Source organism: Pseudorca crassidens, chromosome 15 (assembly GCF_039906515.1).
Source record: "Pseudorca crassidens isolate mPseCra1 chromosome 15, mPseCra1.hap1, whole genome shotgun sequence".
NCBI classification, from domain to species: Eukaryota; Metazoa; Chordata; class Mammalia; order Artiodactyla; family Delphinidae; genus Pseudorca; species Pseudorca crassidens.
Genome location: NC_090310.1, coordinates 27,778,722 through 27,805,067, shown reverse-complemented (window position 1 = coordinate 27,805,067; position 26,346 = coordinate 27,778,722). Strand labels below are relative to the sequence as shown.

The following is a 26,346-nucleotide window of genomic DNA, read 5'->3' as shown; positions in this document are numbered from 1 at the left end:
AGACAATGTCGTTAACCTTGATGTCCCTGCTTCTAACCAACACCCATGTGATCGCTCTAAAGCCCAGATCTGGCCATATTCCTTTTAATAGCCTTCTGTGATTCCCTGCTGCCCAGTTAATGAACTCCAGATCCATATCCTAGCAAGTTTCCAAATCAGACTTAAATCTAGATCCCCGTCCTATCCCTGAATCCCTCTCTCCCCAGTGTATCCATCACTCCATTCTCTCTAAACTTCTTACTCTGTTTCAAATATGCTACTTGCCTTCATATCTGAGCCCCTTTGCATAGGCTATTCCTCTACTTGGAATGTCCTTCCTTTCTCTCCCACCTGGGGAACACTGAATGATCACCTGAAGCCCCAAAGGCACATCCTCTGTAAAGCTCATTTGACTGTCCAAGAAGAAACTCATCCCTCAGTCTCTGGCTCCACAGTACTTTTGCCAAATTCGTAACAGGGCACTTAAAGTTTCGTAACGTACTTGCTCAAGACCAGAAAGTATGGTTTATTTGTCTTGATATTCAGAGTGCCTATCCCAGTATTTCTCAACAGGTGACAATTTTGCCTCACCTCTAGGGGATGTTTGGCAATATCTGGAGAAATTTCTGTTGTCACAACTGGGGGAGAGGGAGCGCTACTAGCACCTGGTGCGTAGAGGCAGAGATGCTGCCTATCCAAAAATACACAGACCACAAACCAAGAATTATCCAGCCCCAAATGTTAATACTGCTGACGCTGAGTAATCTGGCTTCTCTTAAAGCCTGGTTACAGCAAGCAAATTGACTGGTATGTCCGTGAGAGCAAATCCAGCTAAGATCCTCAGTTGCGATGGGTGTTTTTGTTAGAGGACCCAGGCTCTGCCCTTGGGAAACGAGCTGGAAAATCCAGACAGAATCCAAGATTTTAAACTCCCAGGAATCTGCTGTGAAAAACAACTGAGATATATATGTTCCTTAGTCTTTGGCTAATCTGGGCTTTATGGAGATCAACATTATTTGACATAGGATACCTGGTATGGCAGAAATACAAAGGAGCTCCATTCAGAAGAGAGATATTTTTTTTCAGTAGCTCTTTTGGGAAGGTAGAACGGGAGAATTATCAGAGATACAGGACTGGCTGAGGAGTGTGATCTCATGGCTGTGTTCCGGAATATACCAGAGAGTGCTTCAGATGGGAAGTGTGGACTCATGCTTGTGTCTAAAGAAATAAAGGCTGTGTTGTGTTGAGATATTTTGAGCAGAATATTGAGAAAACCCTGGCCCCCAAAAAGAAGGTGGTGGCTAATAACTAGTGATCAGGGCCTAACAGAAGAGATTTAGGAATATTTCTTGAGTAAACAAAATAAACTAATAAAAATTATGCAAGAATCTTTCCTGAGTGGCTATAGATAACTTACTATCCAGACTAGGACACTCTTGAAAACAGAGGGGTACTGTGCATAACTAACAGGGATTAACTGATTTATGACAAGCATAAACTGAGACTGCTCCAGGCAAACTGGAACTTGCAATAATCCTATGCAAATATTCAGTTTTATTTATTTTACAGTACATGTGTAGTGCCATTTCTTCTTCCTATACCTGTTGCAGACATTACTAATCAATTACAGCACTCCATCCCTCAGAATTAGTACATGGTCTTGAAATCATCCTCAATAGAGCATCCCCACCCTTCTCTACAAATTGACAGGTATTGCATGAAGATCAGATCCCTGCTGTGGGAGAGCACCCTACCTTTTTTACTCCAGTCACTTCTACCCTGTCTTTCCTCAACCACTTCTCTCCTCACTGGAGTTCTCATTCTCAGGAACCTATAATTCTCTCTTAATTCTCATAGGGAGGCAACATCCTAGATACAGTGGTCCTTTTAGACATTACTTGCAGAGTTATATGAATATCTTGTTGTACTTTTTTTAAAAAATGCTATACGATGCTTGATCCATTTGGTATCTAGGGTCAATTAGGCATGAATATTAAATATGTTTTTCAATTAATGGTTAATAAAATGAAACCCTCAGATGGATTTCTGCTTGTTGGAAGTTGTAGGGTTTGATTACGTGGTCATTTTTCCAAGGAGAGATTCCGGTTTCTATCTTGGTAAATACATAAGAGAATTCTGACATGCTTGACTAGTAGTTACTAAACTGAGTGGGATAAACCAAGAACAATAATTGATGAGCTGAAAGCCAGAAGCATTTAAGAGACCCATCTCCCTCTATGAATATTAATGTTTAACCATTGAGAACATGGTGGGGCAAGGTCAGGGGGTGTGATAGGGAGCTTTTCAAGGGTGACAGACCTTCCATTATTTCAACCGTAATGGAGATCAATTATCTGGAGACAACTGACTCAAGGTAGCTATTTTATTTAGTAAAATACTAGTGCAAATTGCTAAAAATTGATCTTTAATTCCATAATCTTTTCTGTAAAGTGTTAACTGGGAAACCCTTTGTGATGTAAGCCCACTAAAATCTAAACTCAGGCCTCAAAATTGAGCCTATATTGAATCTCTATCAATTTTATAGGATTTGTACTGTTCAACAATAAACACAGTATTTGTTATTACCCAAGGTTGTTCACTGTAAATTAAATATTCATTGCAAACTAAGATACCATTACGGGTGGAGAACATTTAACTCCCTTTCTCAGACTGATGGCTTGTGAGTTGGCTCTAGGCTGCAGATATATTTTATTTATTTGGCCCACATAATATTTTAGAAATTATGTCTTAGCACTTCTGAATTCTAAACAATTTTTAAATCAGGAGTTTTTACATTTATTAAAAGCACATTTTAAAACTAAAATCCTACTCTGAAAAAAGAGAATATCTAGCAATGCTGGGTATCCATTCCCATGAAGATACTGGGTATGTTTCAGTTGTACCTAACCATCCTGGTTTATTATGTTTCCTTCCTGGCCCCTCAAGGTATTTTAGTTTTCAACTCCTGGTTTAGCTTAATAAGTCAGTCACAAAGGAATCAACCATGAAATTGAAGAGGTACTCACCCAAGAGTACATTTTAATTTAAATTTAACATTATCCAGTGCTTCAGGCAAATGACGAACATCATCCAGCTGTTCCAACATGAACACACACAGACACATGCAGAAACACACATGTACACACACAACTAAAGAAGAACTTCTATTTATTCAACCATGCAAATATTTACTGAGTGCCCACTATGTGCCAGAAACAATGTCAGGTATTTCGATAACAAGATCAACTTGATTCTTTCTCTCAGAAAGCCCAGAGATAAGCAGGACAAATTCACACGCTAACGGAAAATTACAACACAGTGAACTGCTGGATCCGGGGATGTATTACAGAAACTCTGATATGAAGCATATTCCCCAGATTTTTAAAATCCTTGTACATAAACAGTCTAGGGGGACAAAGATAGGTTTGCATAAATTGATACGTTTATATCTGCCTTGGTCTTTTGAACTTTAAGAAGTAATTACAAATGCTATCTAAGTTATGGTAACAGAGAGTCACAGGAAAGCTATCAGTGACTCACTCAAGGTCAACTGCTTTACATCATGGGCAGGACTAGAACTCAAGAGCTGGGCAATTTTATTTTTTTCAGGAGATTTACAGATTCCAACCCACTGGCTTGAAAAGTGGGTCACTCCATTGCGGTAGATTTGGAAAATATTATCTGGGAAGATAGTGCTTCAGGCAGCTGCTACATAGTATCTCCTGATTTCAACTTCTCTCAGATCATTAAGGTGGCAAAAAAAAAAAGGCTGAAAGACATTTCTGTCCTATGGGCTTCATCTAGAATACCCGGCCTAAATGATCATTTGTGTGGTTTGGGGTCAATCTTGAGGTTGGTCTTTAGTGCAACACTGCAAGATCATTACAGAGAAATCAAGGGCTTGGAGGAGGCTCTCGTGGCCCTGCTGATCCAATTTGTGTTTGACAAAATGCTGAATGAGACAGCTAAGCCCCAGAATGAAAGAATCAAACTGAGAAAGATCTCACTAGACTGAAACATTGGGCACAAGCCAAAAGATAAGCATTAACAGGGATAAATATTGCTTTTAAAAAATCAATTGCTCAAGAAGAGAATGGAGAGGATCAGGCTTGGCTGTGATTTCCCTGAGAAAGACCCGGGGTGTCACAGAGGCTCCTGTGAGCCAAAAAGTGATACAAGGTCATAAAAAGACACTAATGGAGAAAACTCTTCTAGTTAATAAATAACAAAACTCCAACTCCAATTGATTTGAGCAGTATGGAGAATCTATTGGATCATATACCTAAAAGTCCAAGGGTAAACTCTGAATGTCATTTTTTTTTTGGGGGGGGTTGGTGGTACGCGGGCCTCTGACTGCTGTGGCCTCTGCCGTTGCGGAGCACAGGCTCCGGATGCGCAGGCTCAGCGGCCATGGCTCACAGGCCCAGCCGCTCCGCGGCATGTGGGATCTTCCTGGACCGGGGCACGAACCCGCGTCCCCTGCATCGGCAGGCGGACTCTCAACCACTGCGCCACCAGGGAAGTGCCATCAGTCATTTTTTAATGTGTAACAAACAACTTCCATATCTCGGTAGCTTTCAACAACAAATCTTTGTTTTTCTTTCTCATAGGTCCATGGGGCAGCTTTTTGGCAGATACAGGTTGGACATGGTTGAACCAGATTGGATTCAGGACATCTGGTTGGTCCTGATTACTCCATGGGTCTTCACTCCGCGGCCCTGCAGAAACCACAGTGGCAACTTGGGGAGGATCATCTCATGGCTGACCACAGGAGCTTAAAATGGGTAGTAGAAATACGAATGCTCTAGGGTCTCTGCTTGGAACTGGCAGCCATCACTCCTGCCCACATTCTGTTGGCCAAGACCAGTCATGTGACTAGCCCAGCACCAGTGGGGCTAAGAAAGAGACTCCACATTTTTTATTAGGACGTGTTGTGGTTGCATGGTAAAGGATGCACGTGTAATTCTAATGCAAAGAAAAAGTGATTCAATCACCCATATTTTGGCTTCAGTATTTCTGGATTCAGAAATTTATTTTATTTGTTTTTATTGAAATATCGTTGATTTATCATGTTGTGGTAGTTTCAGGTGTACAGCAAAGTGATTCACTTATACATACATACATCTTTTTTTTCAGGTTCTTTTCCCTTTATAGGTTATTACAAAATATTGAGTAGAGTTCCTTGTGCTATACAGTTGGTTCTTGTTGGTTATCTATTTTATATATAGTTGTATGTACATGTGAATCCCAAAGCTCTAATTTATGACCCCCCAGAAATTTAAATGCCAACAGGAATCATTTCTTTCATCCTTCCGCCTTCCACCACCTATAGCCACAGCTTACTGTCTACATTATCATGACTTGACTATTTTCCTGTCTTCATCGACCTAATTTTACTGTTCCAGAAAACTTTTACCCAGCAAGATAAAAGATGCAAAGAACTTTATTATTCATTCAAGGAACTTCATGAAAGACCCATCAATTCTTCAATAGAAAGCATTAAACAATAGTTTATACCCAAGACTCTTTGAACCCCTTATCTCGAATTTCTCATCCTGCTGTGTCTACCAATCCTAAATTATTATATCACAATCCCTACTAATTCTAACAAAGTCCCCACATTAGAGATTCACCTTAAATCGACTTCAAAATCTCAATAAATATCTCAATTTTGTCCTCGCTCCTCTGAGATGCTACTAAGATTCTAGCAAGGTAGTGCTCTCTCCTCTAGTGGTAAAAATCAACTTTGTCTTATCAGCAAATTGTGTTGGTGGTATTGGGGGAAGCCAGCATTCAATAGCCTCATTCTCAGATATCATCACAAGGCTGCACAAATGGCCACTAGCTCCTTCAGGCTTATGTTATAAAAGCTGAGCATCCCTGAAAGAAAGGACAAAGACTGTTTCTTGGTAGCTACAGAAAAAGTCCTAGTTAAGACCTGGATTGTCCCAGGTTAAATCACATGTCCAGCCATAAACCAATCAGGTTTGGGGGTTGTATACTCTGACTGGCTATGCCTGAATCTCTTGGCTACTGCTGGAAGTAAGAACAGAGTAAACTCCTTCTGAATCACATGGATTGAGAGCAGGGAAGTTGTGGTGCCTCAGCCGATAAAGGAACATTTGATAACAGAGGAAGAGAGGATGGATAAGTGGACAGAAATGACAGATATTTGCTACACTGTCTTAACCAGTAGATATTACTGGGTCCCACATAAGAAGAGAAAAGCTTTATTGCACTGCTTAATACTGATCTCTACAAACTTGTGGATATCCAGAAGAAAGAGTGATAATAGTCATGGGATAGGCACCAGCTGAATGATGAAGCCTGCATAGTTTATCCAGAACAAGGAAAAGACTTGAAGGTCTGTCATGTATAAAAGTGAATAAACCTGACTCACACCTGATTCCATTCAAAATTGGGCTTTGTTATGGACCGAACGTATGTATTCTCCCAAAATACATATGTCGAAGCCCTAACTCCCAGTGTGGCTGTTCTCGGAATAAGGAGGTAAAGATTAAAAGAGGTCATAAAGGTGGAGCCCTGATACAATAGGACTAGTGTCCTTATAGGAAGAGGCACCGGAGAGCTCTCTCTGTGTGTTATGTACACAGAGGAAAGTCCATATGAGGACATAGCACTAAGGCAGCTCTCTGCAAGCCAGGAAGAGATCTCTCACCAGAACCAAATCACAGAACCTTGATCTTGGACTTCTCGCCTCTAGAACTGTGAGAAAATAAATTTCTGTTGTTTAAACCTTCCCGTCTAGCGGCCTGAGCTGACTAATACAGGCTTCAAGTTAATTTGCTACATAGTATTCTTTTGTTTCAGAAAGCAATTCACAAGTCTCCACTGGATCTTGATCACAGTAAAAATCCAATGCCAAGTACTGGGTTAGATGATACAACAACACAAAAGGGGCTGTTAAGAAAAACTATCTAAAATTTAGAAATAAGGTCAAAAAACATAGCCTGTGTTCTCAATATCATGTCAGAGCACTGCTCTGCTCACTCAAGGTTTATTTAATTCTTAGAGAACGTATCTGTGTTGGTTTTGCTATTTTTTTCTTTGATTAGAGACCAAATACTATGAAGTTACATGTCACCTTGTAGATTTCCGTGCCGTTGAAAAGGCAGCCCTAGAGGTTACAGTTTTCTTGTCCTACAGGACATTACTCAGTTTTGCATCTAACCTAGCAATCTTATTCGGACTTTTTTTTCCAAAATGCCTATAAATACCCAGTTCTTCAAAATGTTCTTTGAATATGTTTTTACCTTTTTACCAATTCCTTTGTTAAAGAGTGAAATAAAATCTTGACATGTGTTCAATTGATATTTGCATGAAAGTCATGTTGTTAACTTTTTGAAAATTATTCTTAGATAGAGCTTTCTAGACTAGGAGAGAGACATTAAGCAAATTATAGCTGGGAAGGGTATTAAGGGAAGGTAGCTACAGTGTGTGCCCTGGGACCAGGAAACAGAAGGGTTTAACCTAGTTGAAAGGATTGGGAATGGTTTCCCTGGAAAAGCGGCATTTCTTTCTTTTTTTTTTTTTAAACATCTTTATTGGAGTATAATTGCTTTACAATGGTGTGTTAGTTTCTGCTTTATAACAAAGTGAATCAGTTATACATATACATATGTTCCCATATCTCTTCCCTCTTGTGTCTCCCTCCCTCCCACCCTCCCTATCCCACCCCTCTAGCTGGTCACAAAGCACCGAGCTGATCTCCCTGTGCTATGCGGCTGCTTCCCACTGGCTATCTATTTTACGTTTGGTAGTGTATATATGTCCATGCCACTCTCTCACTTTGTCACAGCTTACCCTTCCCCCTCCCCACGGCATTTCTTGAAGCTCGAGTGGAACTTAGTCAAGTGAAGGAAAGAAAGTTGGGGGCTGGGGGATGTGCCTGCTGCAGAGGCCCAAGGTTTTGGGTACAAAAGAGGAGGTGGGTAGAATCAAAGTGTTGAAGCCATATGGAGGATATTTTTCACCAGAGGGGTCTGATAGACTTCCTGGACTTCCAGTGATGTCAGAATCCCCAAAAGGAGAATGAAAGGGGTGTTCAGGCCCCTGTTATCTCTGACTGGTCTTGCACATGCCTTTGACTTCTATGTAAATTGTCAAATGACTTGCACAAAAGAAAAAGCTCAGAGGCCCATCCTTGGGACTCACAGCTCAGCTTCAGAGAATAAGAAAAACAGTTTCCTTCTCCCCACCCACTGTGGAACCCAGGAGGAGAGGAAGGAAGTAAACTTCCATAAGCTCAACAGAAGGGACAGCTCTCCCAAGCCTGTGTGACACAGAAGCCTAATTAAATCCACATCCATGAAAGAGAGCAGCTGCCACGTGGGCTAACTCTGATCCTATCTCTGCTTTGCAGATGAGGTGGTTTAGATAATCAGAAGCCCAAACCGCTTCTCATTTGGTTGCAAATTTCAGAAAATAGGGGAAATAAAATGCCAGGGCTTGTGTTGCCGGGATATTAAGCCACTCGGCATAAAACAAGATAACTAGAACGCTGTGGAAGGAGGTGACTTCTCGTCAAGGCTCGCTGGGTGCTGACTTCTGAGGCACAGGGTGGCCTTTGCTGGGGAGTTCTGACCTGGACGACTGTGGGGTAGGTGCTTTGTCCAGCATGCGACCAATCCAGACAACGGCAGCCACCTAAAGAAGTCTCTGTTTGGAGTTTTGACACTGATCAAAATCGTGCAGACTTCAGAGACACACAGACCTGGGTTTGTATCCTGGCTCTGTCACTTACTAGCCCTGTGACCTTACACTGACAGACTCCACTTCTCTACCTGCACTGGGGGCTAACAGTCCTTACCTCATGGGGCTTCTCCTATCGTGAAGTGAGTGAATGCATGCAAAATGCTTAGTCCAGGGTCTGGCGTGTAGTGTCATCTATCATTATTATAACTGTAGTAATCATAATAATGATCATCATCATCAAGGCTTGTTTGTAATTTCTCACTGTCATAAAAATTTGATTTCAAATGCTAGTCTTTTGTTCTCTCTCAAGTTTCACCTTCTACGAGTTTTAAAGAGCATGTCAGTATCTTAGGGGAAAACATGAGGATTTTTGATGTCTACCATTCACCTTTGAGGGCCAGGTGGGTTTAGAGTGATGGGGGACCAACTTGTCCTGGTTTGCCTGGGTCCTTCCTGGTGTTAGCACAGAAAGTCCCATATCCTGGGAAACCCCACAGTTCTGGGTCAACCTGGACAGTCAGTCACCTTAATTGTAGAACTGACTCAGACTGCACAGTGAGTCACAGAATCAGGATGTACCCCCAGCCTGGAGGTGCTCCCAACGGAAGCCACCACGCCTGGTCCTGGGGTGGGGTGAGGAGGAGTGCAGGCTGAAAGAAGTTCCAGTTTGTAAGCTGAAGGACATGGCTTTTTGCACCTGGAACTCAAATGAATGAGGCAGGCTAGGGGGCTCCTGCAGCAAACCACATAATGCTTTCGAAGTGGGCAGCAGCCACTTAGCAATGGCCAGTCCTTGCCTCTGGGGGAATGTGAGCCAGTGTTGTGAAATACACATTATTCAAGAGATGACAGGTTTCTGAATTTGTTTTAAATGTGAAATCTCCCTATCTTCAAATGTTGGCAACTAATTCCACTAAAACAAACAAACGAAAAACTGGATGAGCCAAACAAAAGATATTAGTGGGCCAGATGAGGCCTGCCAACCCTCAGTTTACAATCCTGATCTAGACCATGCTTTTCCTCACTCCTGGCCTTTGCACACGCTGCTCCCTCTGCCTGGTACACAGTTTCCTAGGCTTGCCTCTTATTCACCTTAAGTATCAGAGCCTATTGGCCATACTGTGGCCATAAAAAACCCACATACTCCTGGTTTTCTTGCCACTTTTCTATTTTCTATCTAGGTTCATTTTCTAGTGCTTTCATCCTCATGACTTTAAACAGTATCTCTAAGCTAAAGACTCCCAAATTTTAGTACCAGCCTAGAACTCTCCTGAACTTCAGAACCATATGTTCAACTGCTTACTCAACCTCTGCTCTTGATGTCCTAATGGGCATTTAAAACTTAACATGTCCCAAACTGGACTTTTGATCATGTGCCTCTAAATCTCTCCCTTCCCGGTCTCAGTAAATGCTGACACCATTCTTCCATTTCTCAGACCCAAACTGAAGGCACCCTCTGCTCCCCCCTTTCTGTCATATCCCATACACATCCTTCACTAGAGCCCACTGGCTCCTCCTCCGCGATACATCCAGAATCCCACCTCTTCTCAACCCTCCCCTGCTACCACCTTGGTCCAAGCAACCATCACTTATTACCTGGATTAGAACTGTGGCCTCCACACTGGTCTCCCACCTCCTACCCTCACAATGACAACGACCAATGATCTGCCCTCCTCCCCAGTACATCTCCGACCTCAATTCCTACTGACTACTTTGCTGTTCCTATCATGCTCCCTTTGCACCTGCTGTTTTCCTAGCCGAATGCTTTTCTCCCAGATAGTCATGTGGTTCATTTCCTTGTCCCCTTCACATCTTTAATCAAACGTCACCTTCACAATAAGGTTTTGAAAATTCAAAATTTGTAACTGTCACCCTACCTATCCCCCCAACCCCATGAGACCTTGATTCCTTTCACTTGCTTTATTTTCTCCTTAGCATTTATCATCATTGAACATTCAATTTATTTTACTTTTCTTCCTTTTTGACTATCTCACTTTCCTCACTAGCCCCTAGAGGACAAAGGTTTGTGATTATTTTATTTGTCTTTCCAGAACCTAAAACGATGCCTGACACATACTAAGAACTCAATAAATATTTGTTGAATGAATGAATCAAAGAACTAAGAAGACATTAGGTGAAAGATCCAAAGGACCAGCTGTCCTTTAGGAACAATTATGGAAATTTGAATAAATCAGGACAAATAGATTCTGCCCAGCCATAATAAATAAAGTCAAAAGAAAAATAATAAGCTGAAAGAAAAATACTTCTGTACTGCCAGTGATAGAAGGATCAATTTCTTTCATCGAATCAGTGCTCTTTCAAAGAAATAAAAAATGGCCCAGGTCCCAGTAGAAAAATCAGCAAAGGACACAAGCAAGCAGTTCACAGGAGGAAAAACAAAACAAAAAAATCGAACGGCTCATTAACATATGAAAATATCCCTAACCTCTCTCATAATTAAAGAAATGCAGATTAAAATAACAATGAGACCCTAATTTTCGCCTCACAGGCTGGAAAATATAAAGATATTAATAACAGACGGTGTTATTGAGGAGAGCTTGACCAAAGTGTGCAAAGCAGGGAAGCCTCTGGGAAGGCAAGTTAGCCCCAACTATACAAACTGTCAGATACAAATCCTATGACCTACCAGGAATTTACCTTCCCCTACATTTATCCTTGCAGAAATGCATTAAGATAGCGGTCCCCAACCTTTTTGGCACCAGGGACGGGTTTCGTGGAAGACAATTTTTCCACGGACGGGGTGGGGGGGGGTGACGGTTCAGACGGTAATGCCAGCGGTGGTTCAGGCGGCAATGTGAGCGATGGGGAGCGAGGAAGCTTCGCTCGCTCGCCGCCGCTCACCACCTTCTCCTGGTTCCTAACAGGCCGAGATCCGATACTGGTCCACGGCCGACTGGCTTGGGGACCCCTTTGTGCATTAAGATATATGCACAAAGAGGTTTATAGCAATATTGTTCATAAAAGAGAAAGACTGGAAACAGCCTAAATATTCATCAACAGGAATGCTGTTAAATTTTTAAAGTGGGTCAAGACTGTCCCATTTTATAGATGACAGTATACATCTATTTGAGAAAAAAAGAGATTAAGGGAGATCTGCATTATTTATCTGGAAATAGTGAGTAAGTGAAAAATGCAATATACAGAAGTGTGCTTAGTTTTATCCCTTTTATGTTAAAAAAGGGATATACTGACATACATATGCTTGTAATGCATAGAAAATATATTAAAAAATACATAAGAAACCATGAACACTGGTTGTCTGTGGGAAGAGTAATGGGAGACCAAGGTGGGAGGGAGACTTTGATTTCATTGATATGGCTGTGTTTTAATGTTTTATATTTCTATTTTTAATAAAAATTAAATTAAAAAAAAACATTTCCCCAAAATATACACAGAGTATTTTAAGTCCTACATCCTAGGACCAGTAGTAGACTGTCTGTTAGATCACAGGCTCCCCACTCCCTCACCCCAAATGGGAATTTTGCTGCTTCTTAATATCCTAACCATATGTATGAATCAAAGTGAGAGTGTTCCTCTTACATCATTCAATCTGGGCAGTGGTGCCTTCTGACCGGCCAACTGTAAAGATAATTACATTATGGTAGCATTTCCCCTCTCCCCAGGCTCTGTCCTCTGCACAGCCTTTTGGAGAAAGAAAAATTATGGAGAGCTTTTACCCTTGACTTTGAAATGAGGCTTAAAAACCTTGTAACCACCTGGATAAATGAAGTGTAAGGCAGGCAGAACTTCAGGTCCAAGAATACCATGCGCTTTAGACGTGGGGATAAGGTGCTTTGCACAATAACAGCTTCTAATTAAGATGTGTTGAGAATAAGGGCAAGACCACGTAAAACAAAACCAAAAGAGGCATCCTTCTCACTTCAGTATTGAAAATCCAAGATTACATGTTAAGATAATGCCTTTTATTTTGTTTACTTATGTTTATACTAACGCATATCAATTTGAGAATGCTTTATGTCTCATCTAGAGTTTTCCTGCAAAAGTCAGGTTTATATCCATCATCAGTGACTAAAATTTCAACTGCTGGAAGCACGGGGGGAAAATGATGATGATGATAAATAGACTTATACATAGAAGTGGTAGAAATAGTAGAATTGAAAGTAGTGGAAGTAGAGAAATAGTAGTAGATGTAGCAGAAATAATAAAATAGTAGATTCAGAAGAAGTTAATGTAGCAGTGACAAAGATTCTCTCATTGACTCAACGCTACTCAGGCTCCATTCAACTCCTTCTCAGTTAGGCCTGACTTTGGGACTTCCATGTTTGTCTCTGAATTGTCAGATTTTAGCAAGAATCCTGCTAAGTTGGTTTAGGGAGAATTCTCCATCTTTCATATCTGATCACCCTCAATATCTAATTGGATTCCTCATCCTCCACCATCCCCAAGGTTATGTCTGAAATCCTGGCCTGACTTCAGCAAGAATCCTGTTAGGCTGGTTTAGCCAGAATCCTCCTTACCCTAGATATTTCCTTTTAGTAATGTTCCATCCACTGATCTCCACTCTGCTGCTCGGTAGTAAATTTCTACTCGCCCTGCTGTATTCAGTGTTGAGTCCAAACTCTCCCCGCACGGCAAGACCCCGTGACAGGTGTTCCTACACCTAATCCAATGGCCCTTCTTAAATACAGTCTGCCTTACTGTCTTCAACAAATGTCATGAATAATTTTTTCTTTAACATTACATATAGTAAAAGTAAGAGTAAAAGTAAAATTAGTAGTAGAAGTGGTAGCTCTAGTAGTAATAGTAGTGAGGTGGTAGGAGGGGGTGGAGGAGGAAGAAGAGAAGTAGAAGGAGCAGTAATAGAAATAGGAGTAGTAATAGTAGGGACTCTTCCTTACGTGGGAAGCAGTATAAATACAATTGTCCTTGGTATCTGCAGGGGATTGGTTCCAGGAGCACCTGTGGTTACCAAAATCCACAGATGCTCAAGTCCCTTATATAAAATGGCTCAATACAATGACTACCGTCGGCCCTCTCTATCTGCCGTTGGTTGAATCTGCAGACGCAAAACCTGCGAATGCAGAGGGCAGGCTGTAGTGGTAAAAAGCTTAAGATTTGAAGCCACACAGACCTGAGTTCAAGTGCCTGCTCCCAAACTGACCAGTAGTGTGGCGTTGAAGTTTCTAAACCTGCAAAAGCTAAACATTCCTCATCGCTACAATTAGCATAATAGAGCTGCCCATCTCACTAGGTGTCTTGAGGATAAATACATAAGATTTTATATGTAAAGCTCTTAGAAGCCTATTACATAGCCTTGGTAAAAGCCATTACTGTTGCTGCCATTGATATCATTGCCACTGCAATTTGAATAAAAACAAAACCGTAAAGCCAGGCTGAGATTCTGTATCAGTCCACCCTTACCCACTGTTGGAGCTGTGTTCTGGGAGGCCCTTCCCCGCCCCGACTCCCACCCAGCTTCACTGATCCAGCCACACTGGCCACCACACCGAGCTCCTCCTGGACATTCAAGTCTGATGCTTCTTCTGTGTGGGAGGCACTTCATGAACCTTGTCCCTTGGCCAACTCTTCCTCATTTTCTGGATCGCAGGATAATTGTCATGTCTTCAAATGCCCTATGTGCTCTTATAATTCACCATACTTTTCCTCTGTTGCATTTATCATGAGTGCAGTTAATTACTGGCATGATTATTTGATTGCCATCTGATTTTTCTTTTAGACCACATCTCTGGGTGGGTGGGGACCCTGCTCAACTGCCACCATCTAGTGCAGTGCCAGCCACATACTCAGCACTCACGATTGGAAAATATTTGTTCAACAGATGGGTATGTTTGAAGATAGATACCATTACCTTCATTCCATAGATAAGAAAAAAGAAAATTTACAAGGTTCAGTAACTTGCATTAGCTACTTACGAGGTAGTAAGTAAATGGTAGAGCTGGAATTTGAACCTAGTTCTATTTGACTCCAAAGCCATGCTCCTTTTCACACTTCCTATCTTTTCCTAACAGTGGCAGAGTATTACAGGGGGAGAGTATTTTAAGATATAGGGGGCCAACAGGGTTTTGTGAAGTGGTAGGTTATTTATTTTCTTTCCCCATTGCAAAAGAGACAATGTATAATCACTCCTGCCCCTGGTTTGAGGCATTTGTGAATGAAATTGAGTAAGTATGAAGGAACATAAACTCCTTGCCTCTTTGAGATAAAACATCAAATACTTTAAGAAGCAAAGAGGCATGGACTCAAGGCTTTGATTTAGACTATTTTACTTAACATGTCTGAGCTAGTTGGGAAGATTAACCTAGAAATAAGGGCCTTGCTCAAGCTGGGAGGTCAGAAACAGTAACCATCATTATTAATGTCAATTTTAAGTTAGTAATAACATTGTGTTGAAGATAAGAAAATAACATGATCCTCCAGTAGCATTTGAAATTTATGACGTGATAAAAAGAAATCATAATTACTAGATGGATGGATGGATGGTTGAATGGATGAATGTGTGGATGGATGGATGGACAGATGGATGGATGGGTGGTTGAATGAATGGATGTCTGGATGGAAGCATGGATGGATGGAAGGACAGAGGGGTGGTTGGATGGATGGGAGGAAGGATGGAGAAAGAACTGTATTAGTCTGCTCAGAATGCCATGATAAAGTACCACAGACTGGGTGGTTTAAACAACAGAAATTTATTTTCTCACAATTCTGAAAACTAGAAATCGGAGCTCAAGGTATAAGCAAGGTTTGTTTCTTCTAAGGCCTCTCTCCTTGGCTTGTGGATGGCTGTCTTCTCCTTATGTATTTACATGATCTCCTTTCCCTCTGTGCATGTCTGTGTTCTAATCTCCTCCTCTTATAAGCACAGCAGTCATATTGGATTAGGGCCCACCCTCATGACCTCGTTTTAAGTTAGTTATCTCTTTAAAGACTCTATCTCCTACTAAGGTCACATTCAGAGGTATCAAGGGTTAGGACTTCGACACGTGAATTTTAGGGGTACAAAATCCAGTCCATCATAGAAAAGAAGAGGGATAAGGAGATAAATAGGAGTGACAGATGATGGAGAAAGAGATGTAGCAACAGAATAGACCTGTACCGTACAGTGGGACAGCTACCAGCCCTCTTAGATTAGGGGAAATACTCCTACTATGTGCTCTCACAGCATGCTGAACTTTTACTTGTTGCATTTATCATGATTGTAGTTAATTATCTGCATGGTAATTTGATTAATATCTGCCATTTCCCTTAGACCAAGAGTTTCATGAGGTCAGGAGGCTGAGTGTCTTCTCCTTGTTACCTCCCCACTATCTAGCACTTTTTTTTTAACCTTCTACTCACTTTCCAGGTATTCTTTTTTATGCCTTTGTTTTCCTTGAGGCAACTACACATGTGTGCCCTGATCACATCTCAAGGGACTCATAGCCACATGTGGCTAGTGGAAAATGGCTCAGACAGCACACATATACAACATCTCCATCATCACAGAAGTTTCTGTTGGACAGCCCAGAATAGACTATTTCAGTACATAGTGGGTTTTCTGATATTTAAGTTCTCGTTTGAGACCTTGCCAACACTAATCCCAAGATGTACTTGGATGTAGTGCTTCTCCCAATGTTCAGAATCACCCAGCAAGTTCCATTTGAACTGAAGGAAGGCATTAATGGCATCCCACGAGGACCATCGTGTCTCACTTTGTCACACATTGCAGTGTAAACTCTATGTGGTTCCTGGAATCCTCAACGCCCAGCCCCTGCCTCCACAGTCATCCTCCTCACCACGGACCATCTCTGTGGGTGGGATGTTGCATCCATGTGGGCGTAGGGGGGCCGACAGTGGGAAGAGAGAGGAAAGGGGGCTGCGTAGCAGTGCTATTGCTGAAGCCTCTCGATGTCCACCTGACCCCCCAAATGTAGTAGGTGCTGAATCAGCAGTGACAAGCAGCTTCTCTGAAGCCACCATCCCTGGTTTAGTTATTTGATCCAGCGGAGTGCAGTGATTTGACCGGCTTAAGTTCAGGATCTTTCTAGGCAGCCACAACTCAATTAGTGGATGTTAACTGCTCCTAAGTTATAAGACAGACTTTGAAGTTCCACTGAAACTCCAATTACAGTTGGGTGGAAATCTCCAATTGTCAGGCTTGAGGATTCAAAAGCAGAAACAAAAGGAAGAGGAAGAATTGTGAGGAAAAGCAGAAGTGGAAATTGGAGAATCCAAGACAGAATCCTTTTAGTCAGAAGAAATGGCTCACAAAAGTAGTCCTTGGGGATTAAAACATAGGATTTACTGCTTCAACGAGCAGTTATTAAGGAGTATAAGATGTTCTGTATTAAGTGCTCTAGAGAATACAGAGGACGGAGCTCCTCTGTTTTGATCAGACAGATCTGACTTAAAATCCTAGCACTTCTGTGTTCCAGCTGCGTGACACTTGTGAAGTCATGCAGGCACGTTATGCTTCCAAGTTTGATGGTGCCTGCCTCAGAGCACCATGTGAAGAATCAAGGAGAGAAAGTAATGGATGTGGAGTGCCTAGCATCCATCTGGAAGGTCCTAATTGAAGACAAGGATGTAGATGGGCTTGCCCAGGAAGTGTGAAGAGAGAGCAGGGACAAGGACCCAACTCAAGCCCTGGGAAACGCCAGCATGCCTTGGAGAGGAAGGTGGAAGATGCGAAGGCAAAGGATACTGGAGTAGCCAGAGAGATCACAGGAAAACCAGGAAAGGGCAGAATTCCTGAGGCCAATGAAAGAGAATGTTTCAAGATACTCCCAACAGGTAATAAAAGAAAAAGAACTGAAAATGTCCGTTGATAACCACGCAGAGGCATTAAAAACGAGGTGTTGCTAAAGTAGTGGATGTCAGGGACGTTCGTGATAGCTTGCTTCAAGGGAAGGATCGGATTATTAAATGTTTACATATTTATAGACGAAAGTTGCTGATTGAGCCAGTATTTTAAAGGTTTACATATTTATAGATAAAAGTTGCTGATTGAGCCAGTATTTTAAATGTTTACATATTTATAGATAAAAGTTGCTGATTGAGCCAATATTTATTTAGCTTGTTTATTCAACAAATAGTCACTGAGTGTCTGCTTCATTCTAAGCACTGTTCTAAATGTTAGGGATATGGTGAGGGTGGAGGGGTGAGGGAATGAGACCACATCTCATGGTGTTTATATCCTATTCTGTGTGTGTGTATATATATACGTATATATGTGTGCATGTATATATTTATATATATATATACACATACACACACATACATACACATATACATACACACATATGTACATACACATATCCGTACCTTTGGTTGGAAATGAGATATTTGTGATGGATGATAAAATTGGACAAAATCATATTTATGCACATGCATATTGCTTATATACTAAATCCTGGCAGGCTATGTACCAAACACCTATGATGATTCATCCAAGTGGTGGAACACTGGCTGAATGGTTAAGAGCTCAAGTTTTGAGGTCAGGTAACTGAGTTCAACTTATTTTCGCCACCTACTAGCTGCCCAGCTGAGCAAGCTACTTGACCCCACTCAAACTGTGCTCTCTTCTCTAAAATTGAGATAATAATAGTCCCCACGCCCTGGAGTTACGGTGAGAATAAAATGATATAATGCAAGTATATGCCAAACTTCGTGTCTGGCACATAGTGAGTGCTCAATAAATCTCAGTCATTATTTTTAATAATAGTTGAGCTTGCCTGGATTTTATAATTTTTTCTATAATAGGTTGTCATCCTTCTGTAACTAGAAAACATAACAGAATTTGCTTAAAATACAAAATTTTAGTGGAGAGCAAAGAGGGGCCAGTTGCCTGGAGACTAAATACTCAAAGAAAAGGAAAGTCATATTGTATCACAATCTGATGGGGTCAAGTATTGGCACTTTGCAAAATGTACCTCATCCTTCCATATTTAAAAGTCAGTAAAAGAGAAAAAAATCAATAAAAGAATCTGGAAACTATATACTTGAAACTATGTCTTTTCAGTTTTTCCAGTAAATGAAACACAATCAAACAAAAAGTCTTAGTGAGTGAGTCATGTGGCCCCAGGTGTCCTAGCATAAGAAGTCATAGAATTATAGTTTGTTTCAAATAGCCTTTGGAGGGTAGTCAGGCCAATTTCCCTCCTAATGCAGAAATCTTCTCTAAGACACCTGATGGATGGGAATTAAGCTGCTGGAGGAGCTACTATTTATTCAGCAGCTATTATTGCCAGGCACTGAGTTATCATCTGCTCCTCAGACAGCATCCTGAGTGATCTTGCTGAAACCTGAATCAAGGCTCACCCCCTCCAATGTCTTCCCATCATATTTGGAATACAACCCAACTCCTTTCCCTGACTTACACAAAAGGGCACCGTGGCTGCTTCTCTGACAGTATCTCCTTTCAGTCTCCTTTCATCTGCTACACTCGACCCTCAGGCTGTCTTCCAGGCTTCAGTTCATTTCCTCCCGAGGTCCATTTGCCAGTTATTCCCTGAAATGCTTTTCCCCTGGGTCAGTGCACAAACACTCTCCCTTACCAGCCAGGTCACAGTTCAAAATGCCCCTGCCTCCAAAAAGCTCTCCATGACACCTGATCTAAAATAAGATGCTTGGGACTTCCCTGGTGGAACAGTGGTTAAATATCTGCCTGCCAATGCAGGGGACACAGGTTCGAGCCCTGGTCCAGGTAGATCCCACGTGCCATGGAGCAACTAAGCCTGCGAGCCACAACTACTGAGCCCGTGTGCCACAACTACTGAAGCCCGGGTGCCTAGAGCCCATGCTCCGCATCAAGAGAAGTCACTGCAATGAGAAGCCCGCGCACCACAACGAAGAGTAGCCCCTGCTCTCCACAACTAGAGGAAGCCTACGCACAGCAATGAAGACCCAATGAGGCAAAAAATAATAATAATAACAAAATAAAATTTATTTTTTAAAAACAGCATTTAAAATAAGACCCTCCTCCCTGATCCCCCTCCGCCACACTTCTCCTGTACTATGTCTTCATAGCCCTCACCAGTCCTCACCCCAGACCTGCTGAATAAGAAGCTGCAAGACTGTCTCCTCCATCCTCTGCTTGCTTGGGTTCCTTCACCCTCAGACCCTCCTATATTTTGCAGAGCAATTTAGTCTTGGACCTATCTTCATATTCATAAACACAAAAAATCTCTCTGTTGAAATCCATTGTCAAACATGCCAAGGTGTGGCCTCCACACAGCACAAAAGATTGTATAGAAGCTTTAAATTTTCAGACTCCCCCTCTTCTCTTCCACACCAGTCTATCTAATGAAAGCGATTTCTTCTACCCTTCCTAGAACAGATATAGCCACCCCATTCTCGTCCTTCAGAGGCTGACTGGCGACAGTCCATCTGGGTTCATAGGGTTCCATATATTGTTTTCTTCTGCTACACCTAATTATTTCACTGAATCTTCATTGCACCCCCCCCACAGGGTAGGTATTATTACCCCATTTCTCTGAAGAGGAAACTGAAGCCCAAGGTCACCTGGCACATAAATGGAAGAGCTCAGGTCTATCCGAGTCCAAGGACAAAGCAGTTCTTACCCAACGTCAAAGAGAAATGGAAGAGGACAATGTCTACCTCATAATTAAGAGATTAAAGGCAGAAATGTCAAGGAAATTGAAGATTCAAGAACACAGCAGAGAAAGGATCTTTCCCCTCTCCTTTCACCATGCCCATATTAAATATTGATTCCCGTTGCCTTTGCAAATACAGAAGTTGACTAAGACACACATCGTAAAAAATGCACGGTAAAGTTTCATTCTAATTTCAGCTTTTGTATTGGAAATGCATTTGGAGGACATTCCTCCCTGCTTGAACATTTGCTCCTTCTTGCCCTTGGTCAGTGCTGTCCCGAAGAACAGGGGTGTCCATGGAGTAGCAAGAGATCAAGGACACAGTTCCATCAGGAGCCTGACAACCCCAGCTCCAGGCATCAACAAACACGGTCCTTTCAATATTTTTAGGAAGCAAGAGGACCTGAGAAGGAGTCCTTCCTGGCTGATGATTATCCAGATCTCAGGAGAGGGGCCAGGAGGGATAGCTGGGGCGGGAGGGTTCAGAGGACCCAGCAGGAGGGGGGAAAGCCATTGACTGCAGGTTCCTCGACAGACTGTTTTTTTCAGGCCTGATTTCCATCATCTCCATTTGGGTTTAAAAAAGTAATTTTTACTGGGTTTTCTTTATTCCTTGAAAGGATATGTGTTCGCTGCAGGAAATCTCAACGATGTGAGCGTGCAAAAAGGAGATAAAAATTAACTGTAATCCAAGAAATGCCTGAGAATGATAAACACCCAAGTCACAGTAGTGTTTACCCCTAATGTGAAGGGACGGAGTGTAATGGGAATGGAATAATATACAGGGACCTTGAATTGTATCAGTAATGTTTTATTTCTTTGGGTAACTGTTTTCCTCATCTAGAAATTAGGGTTGGCAGCGTCTACTCTCAAACTTAGGATGGGAGTAAAATGTACTTGGGATCCCACGACTCAGAGGTGCCACCATTTTGATAAACATTCATCCAGGATTTTCATTTTTCCAAAACATGGGTTTTTTAACAGCATTTAAAACAATAAGATCATGCAATATATACTACTTTGTAATCAGATACAATCATGCCATCTTCGCTCATCCTTTAAATTCCTTGGGTTTTTTTTTTTTGGTTTTTTTTGGCAGCACCTTGCAGCATGTGGGATCTTAATTCCCCGACCAGGGATTGAACCCGTGGCCTCTGCAGTGGAAGCGTGGAGCCTTAACCACTGGACTGCCAGGGAATTCCTTTCTTTATTATTTTAATGGCTGCATATTATCCCGTCATATGAGTGAATCTCCTTTGAGTTTTATAAGAGTCAAAATCCTTAGCTGTTAAGAAGGACTCTCTGGTGGTAGCACTGTCAGAATTATTCTGGGTGGACTCCAGGAGATAGAAGGCACTGTCTTCTACAAACAGGAGGATTAATTATATTCCTCCAAGGTAACCCCAGTGTAAACTCACTTGTGTCAGGGAACACTCAGAGGTTTGGGGACCTATTCTTTTTTCGCTTTCTAGGGAAGCACAGTGTCAGACATCCCCTCTCTTGGCTTCCAGTTATCTGTAGAATAAAATCCAAATTTCCACGTACCCCCGCCATGGTCTGGCCTCCCACCAGCCATTGCTTCTTTGCCCCTTGACTCACCATCATCCAGCCACGTGGCCTTGTACAGCTCTGGATCATTCCGAGCTCCTTCCTGGCCTAGGCTAATCACCACCCCCTACTCCTGGAGCCCTTCTTCCCCAGCTTCTCCTCATTCTGTGGTCTAAGCTGAATGTCGCTTCCTCAGAAAGGCTTTCCTGACCCCATAATTTGAAGAAGGTTTCCTCTTATCTCCTAACATTCTGTCCTTTCTCTTCACAACCTTGGCTCTGTTCTAATAATTAAATATTTATCTGCACGTTTATTTGTCAAATGCCTGTCCTCCTTCCCGAGGACTCCAAGCCCCATGAGGGCAGGGGGGAGCTGCATCTGTTTTGCTCACTGAATATACGCATCTAGCACAGCCCCTGCTGCACGTGGATGCCTAATCAATCTTGAATGAATGAATGAATGAAAAAATAAATCACTTAACTGTGTATTACTGCCCTCTAGGGTTCAGTTTCCCCTCATCTACAAAACAGGGCTGGCAATATCTCCCCCTCAAACTATGATGAGAGTAAATGCACCACTTTCTGTAGAATGTCTCATTGGGCGTAGTTAACAGTGAGAAATGGTTTTCACTAGCGTGGTCATTTTGCTCCTCAAACATCCCTGGCCTGAGTAATTAAGGAGGGGTGCCTGCAGCCCTACTTTACTTAAAAGCTTTTTCTTTGCTCTTTTGAAGGCAGGTACATATGAGAACGTTGGGATATTCATTTTAATATAATCCCTTTGAACCATAAAATGCATGTGATAGAAAATGGGATGACACATGCAATTTTACCTTTTCTTCTAGCTAACTACTGTTTACAAAGCTCGGTTGCTCTGGGTTACTTCAGAAAACCCTTTCAAGGCTCAGGCAGTTAATTACAACTGCTTCTGGGCCCATGGGACCTAAGCCACACTCAGAGATCAAAAGCTTTGACCACACTGGGAGGGAATAAGTGTCACTCAGGCATGACAGGCTGAATGCCAGTCACCCCAGGAACCAATGCTTCTATAAGTCAGTGCTCCCAGTTTCATGTCCCACTTGCAATAGTTTATACAAACAATAGTCAATGCAAAAACATCCTTTACTTCCCAAAGAAAATCTGGCTTCCAATCTGGAAATGGAGGGGATGCTATACAATTCATCCATTCAATCCGCAAACATCTGTTGACCACCCACTACATGTCAAGTTTTGTACTAGATGCTAAGCAAGGATACAGCCATGAACAAGACAGGTAAGATCTCTGGTCTCAAGCAGCTTACATCTTCTGGGCAGCAGGGGAGGCAGGAGGGGGACAGGAGACAGAAAAGCAAAAGAAGAAAATGAAGAAAAAGATCATACAGAGATGAGTGCTTTTTCAGATAAATTAAGACTAAGTGAAGTAAGAGAGAATGAGAGAGTGGCTGTTTGATATTGGACGAGGAGGTGAAATTTAATCTGAGATCTCAACAGCAAGAAGAAATTAGCTACACGAAAGTCTAAAAAAAAAGAGCATTCTCAGGACTTCCCTGGTGGCGCGGTGGTTAAGAATCTGCCTGCCAGTGCAGGGGACACGGGTTCATGCCCTGTTCTGGGAAGATCCCACATGCCGCAGAGCAACTAAGCCCGTGCGCCACAACTACTGAGCCTGCGCTCTAGAGCCCGCGAGCCACAGCTACTGAAGCCCTCGTGCCTGGAGCCCATGTTCCACAACCAGAGAAGCCACTGCAATGAGAAGCCCGCGGACCGCAACAAAGAGTAGTCCCTGCTCAACACAACTAGAGAAGGCCTACGTGCAGCAACGCAACCAAAAATAAATAAATAAATAAATAATTTTTTTAAAAAAAGAGCATGCTAGGAAGACAGAACAGGTAGTGCAGAGGCCCTGGGTGGGAACTTCAGATTTCTGAAACCTTGGTAAGTGAATGGAAGAGGAAATAGAAACAGGGATGTAGAGATTGAACTTGTAAGTCATGGTAAAGTTTCCATTTTATTCTAAGGGGCAAGGGAAGCCACTGGATGGTTTTAGCAAGGGAGTAATATGATATGAATTATGTTTTTAAAAAATCACCTGGCTGCTGTGTGAAGAATATATTATAGGGGCAGGTGTACAAGCAGTGAGACCGTTCAGGAGGCTGTTGCAGTAATCTAAATGAGAAGTAATGGTGGCTTAGGCAAAGACATCACAGATGATTCCTGCCCACAGTGGGCTTATTTACAGTCAGTTAAGGTAAACTTTTAAACCTGCAGAGGAGGAACATTAATCCTACAAGAACTTTAACAATAAAATAAAATTATCAGTTAATTTGGAAAGAAAAGTTCAAACCTCCCGCCTTTCCTGTTGGAAGAGATGGTGTACAAATAATCTTCCTTATCTTCTTTCCATGAATCATCAGTTAAGACTCACTTGTTTATAATCTAACTGCAGATCTTACATACTGTCATAGCCTTCAAACAACAAGGTGGGAAAGGTGAAGGACAGGTATTTTTCCTTTCAGGTGTATAAAATCCAAGAGGTTTGGGATGGGGACATTAAGGCCAGAGTTTACTGGAATGAATCCAGCCACAGAACAAGTCTGAATTAGTAACCTCTCCTTCTTCCCCACGTGACAACATAGGAACTTCTTGGGTCACGGACTGAAGCTGTGAATGAATTTACCTAGGGTCTCCTGATGATGTTTGCTTGGATGGTTAAGGAAACGTCTTGGGAAGAGAATTGGTAGCAGGAAAGTATTTGTGAAAATCACCCACAGTCATGCCTGGTCCAATAACACCTCCTAAAATTTTGCCAGGCAGTTAGTCCCTTTTATAACTTGTATTACTCCAGGGCCCTGGGGCCACAGCAACTGAGGGACTGGTGGCGGGGTAGGGGTAGGATGGGGATCTTAGCAGCCTGAATCCAATAAACCAATATGTTGGGTAAAGAGTCTAAAACATATCAAAGATCAGTAATCAACACTTGGATGAGTGAAACCGAGACTCACCCATGAAAGTATCAGAAAAGAAATATTAAATACTCATGTATATTACATAATGTTACAGACAGACAAGGGTTCCTTTTTCTCCATATCGTTGCCAACACTTGTTATTTCTTGTCTTTTTGATAATATCCATTCTGACAAGTGTGAGGTGATGTCTCACTGTGGTTCTGATTTGCATTTCCCTGATGATTAGTGATACTGAGGTTTTTTTCACGTGCCTGTTGGCCATCTGTATATCTTCTTTGGAAAATTGTCTGTTCAGGTCCTCTGCCCATTTTTTAATCAAATTGTTTGGTTTTTGATATTAGGTTGTATGAGTTTTCTATATATTTTGGATTTAACCGTTTATCGCAGTGGTCCCCAACATTTTTGGCGCCAGGGACTGGTTTCATGGAAGACAATGTTTCCACAGACCCAGGGCAGGCGGGTAGGGATGGTTTCAGGATGATTCAAGCTCATTACATTTATTATGTCCTTTATTTCTATTACTATTACATTGTAATATATAATGAAATAATTATACAACTCACCATAATGCAGAGTCAGTGGGAGGCCTGAGATTTTTTTCCTGCAACTAGATGGTCCCATCTGGGGGTGATGGGAGACAGTGCCACCCAAAGTGCATTGCTTATGTCCTGTCTACTCCGTAATCTTGGTTGCTGTCACTGCAGATAACCCTTGTTTCACAGAGATAGAATGTTGGAAATGGAAGCAGGCTTTTCAGTGCTTTTGTGGCCATCTCAGGATATTCCACCTTGACTTTAATCCAGAACATATGGAGATTTGAAGTTGTCTCAAACATACTTTTAAGGCCACTGTCATTTGCGATCTCAAGCAGGTGCCTCTTCTAGCACGGACGAAGTGGATTCACCTGGCTTATTCACAAATGGGTTGCGATCCACTTCTTCCCAGTTCAGGGGTCTTTTGTGGTTGGGAAGTAATGCTCAAACTCTTTCGAAAGCTGAGACTGGTGACCATGCACCAGCTGGGGGAAAGAAGGCCCTGGCTCAGTCTCTTTCAAAATCTCTGTTAATGCTGGAAACATGTCAAAAATCCCAATGTTCACTCGTCACCCCCATAATTCCAGTTTGGCTTTGAACGTAGCCACTTTATCTGCCGACTTCAACACAGTTGTCGTTCTCCCCTGAAGTGACAGATTGAGTTCGTTGAGCAGGTTGAATATGTCACACAAATAAGCAAGTTTTGCAACCCATTCTGTGTCACTGAAATGTGCTGCTAGTGGTGACTGTTTTTATAAAAGAAATCTCTGGAGCAGCTCTCATAACTCAAAAAATCTGGCCAGTGATCTACTTTTAGAAGCCATCTCACTTCTGTGTATAAGAGAAGACATGTGTGCTCTGCGTCCATCTCCTCACAGAGCTGCACAAACAGACGTGAGTTAAGGGCATGTACTTTAATGTGGTTGATGATTTTAATCACAACCTGCAAAACGTTGTTAAGTTCAGGTGACATTTTTTGGCTAGGCAGCATTTCTCTATGGGTGACACAGTG

At 42.0% G+C, this 26,346-nt stretch overlaps 1 pseudogene; it reads left to right on the top strand.

The window, feature by feature from the left end:
- LOC137206543 (large ribosomal subunit protein uL15-like) overlaps positions 1–11,701 on the top strand; it is a 62,447-nt pseudogene extending 50,746 nt beyond the window's left edge.
- The last annotated feature ends 14,645 nt before the right edge of the window (positions 11,702–26,346 follow it).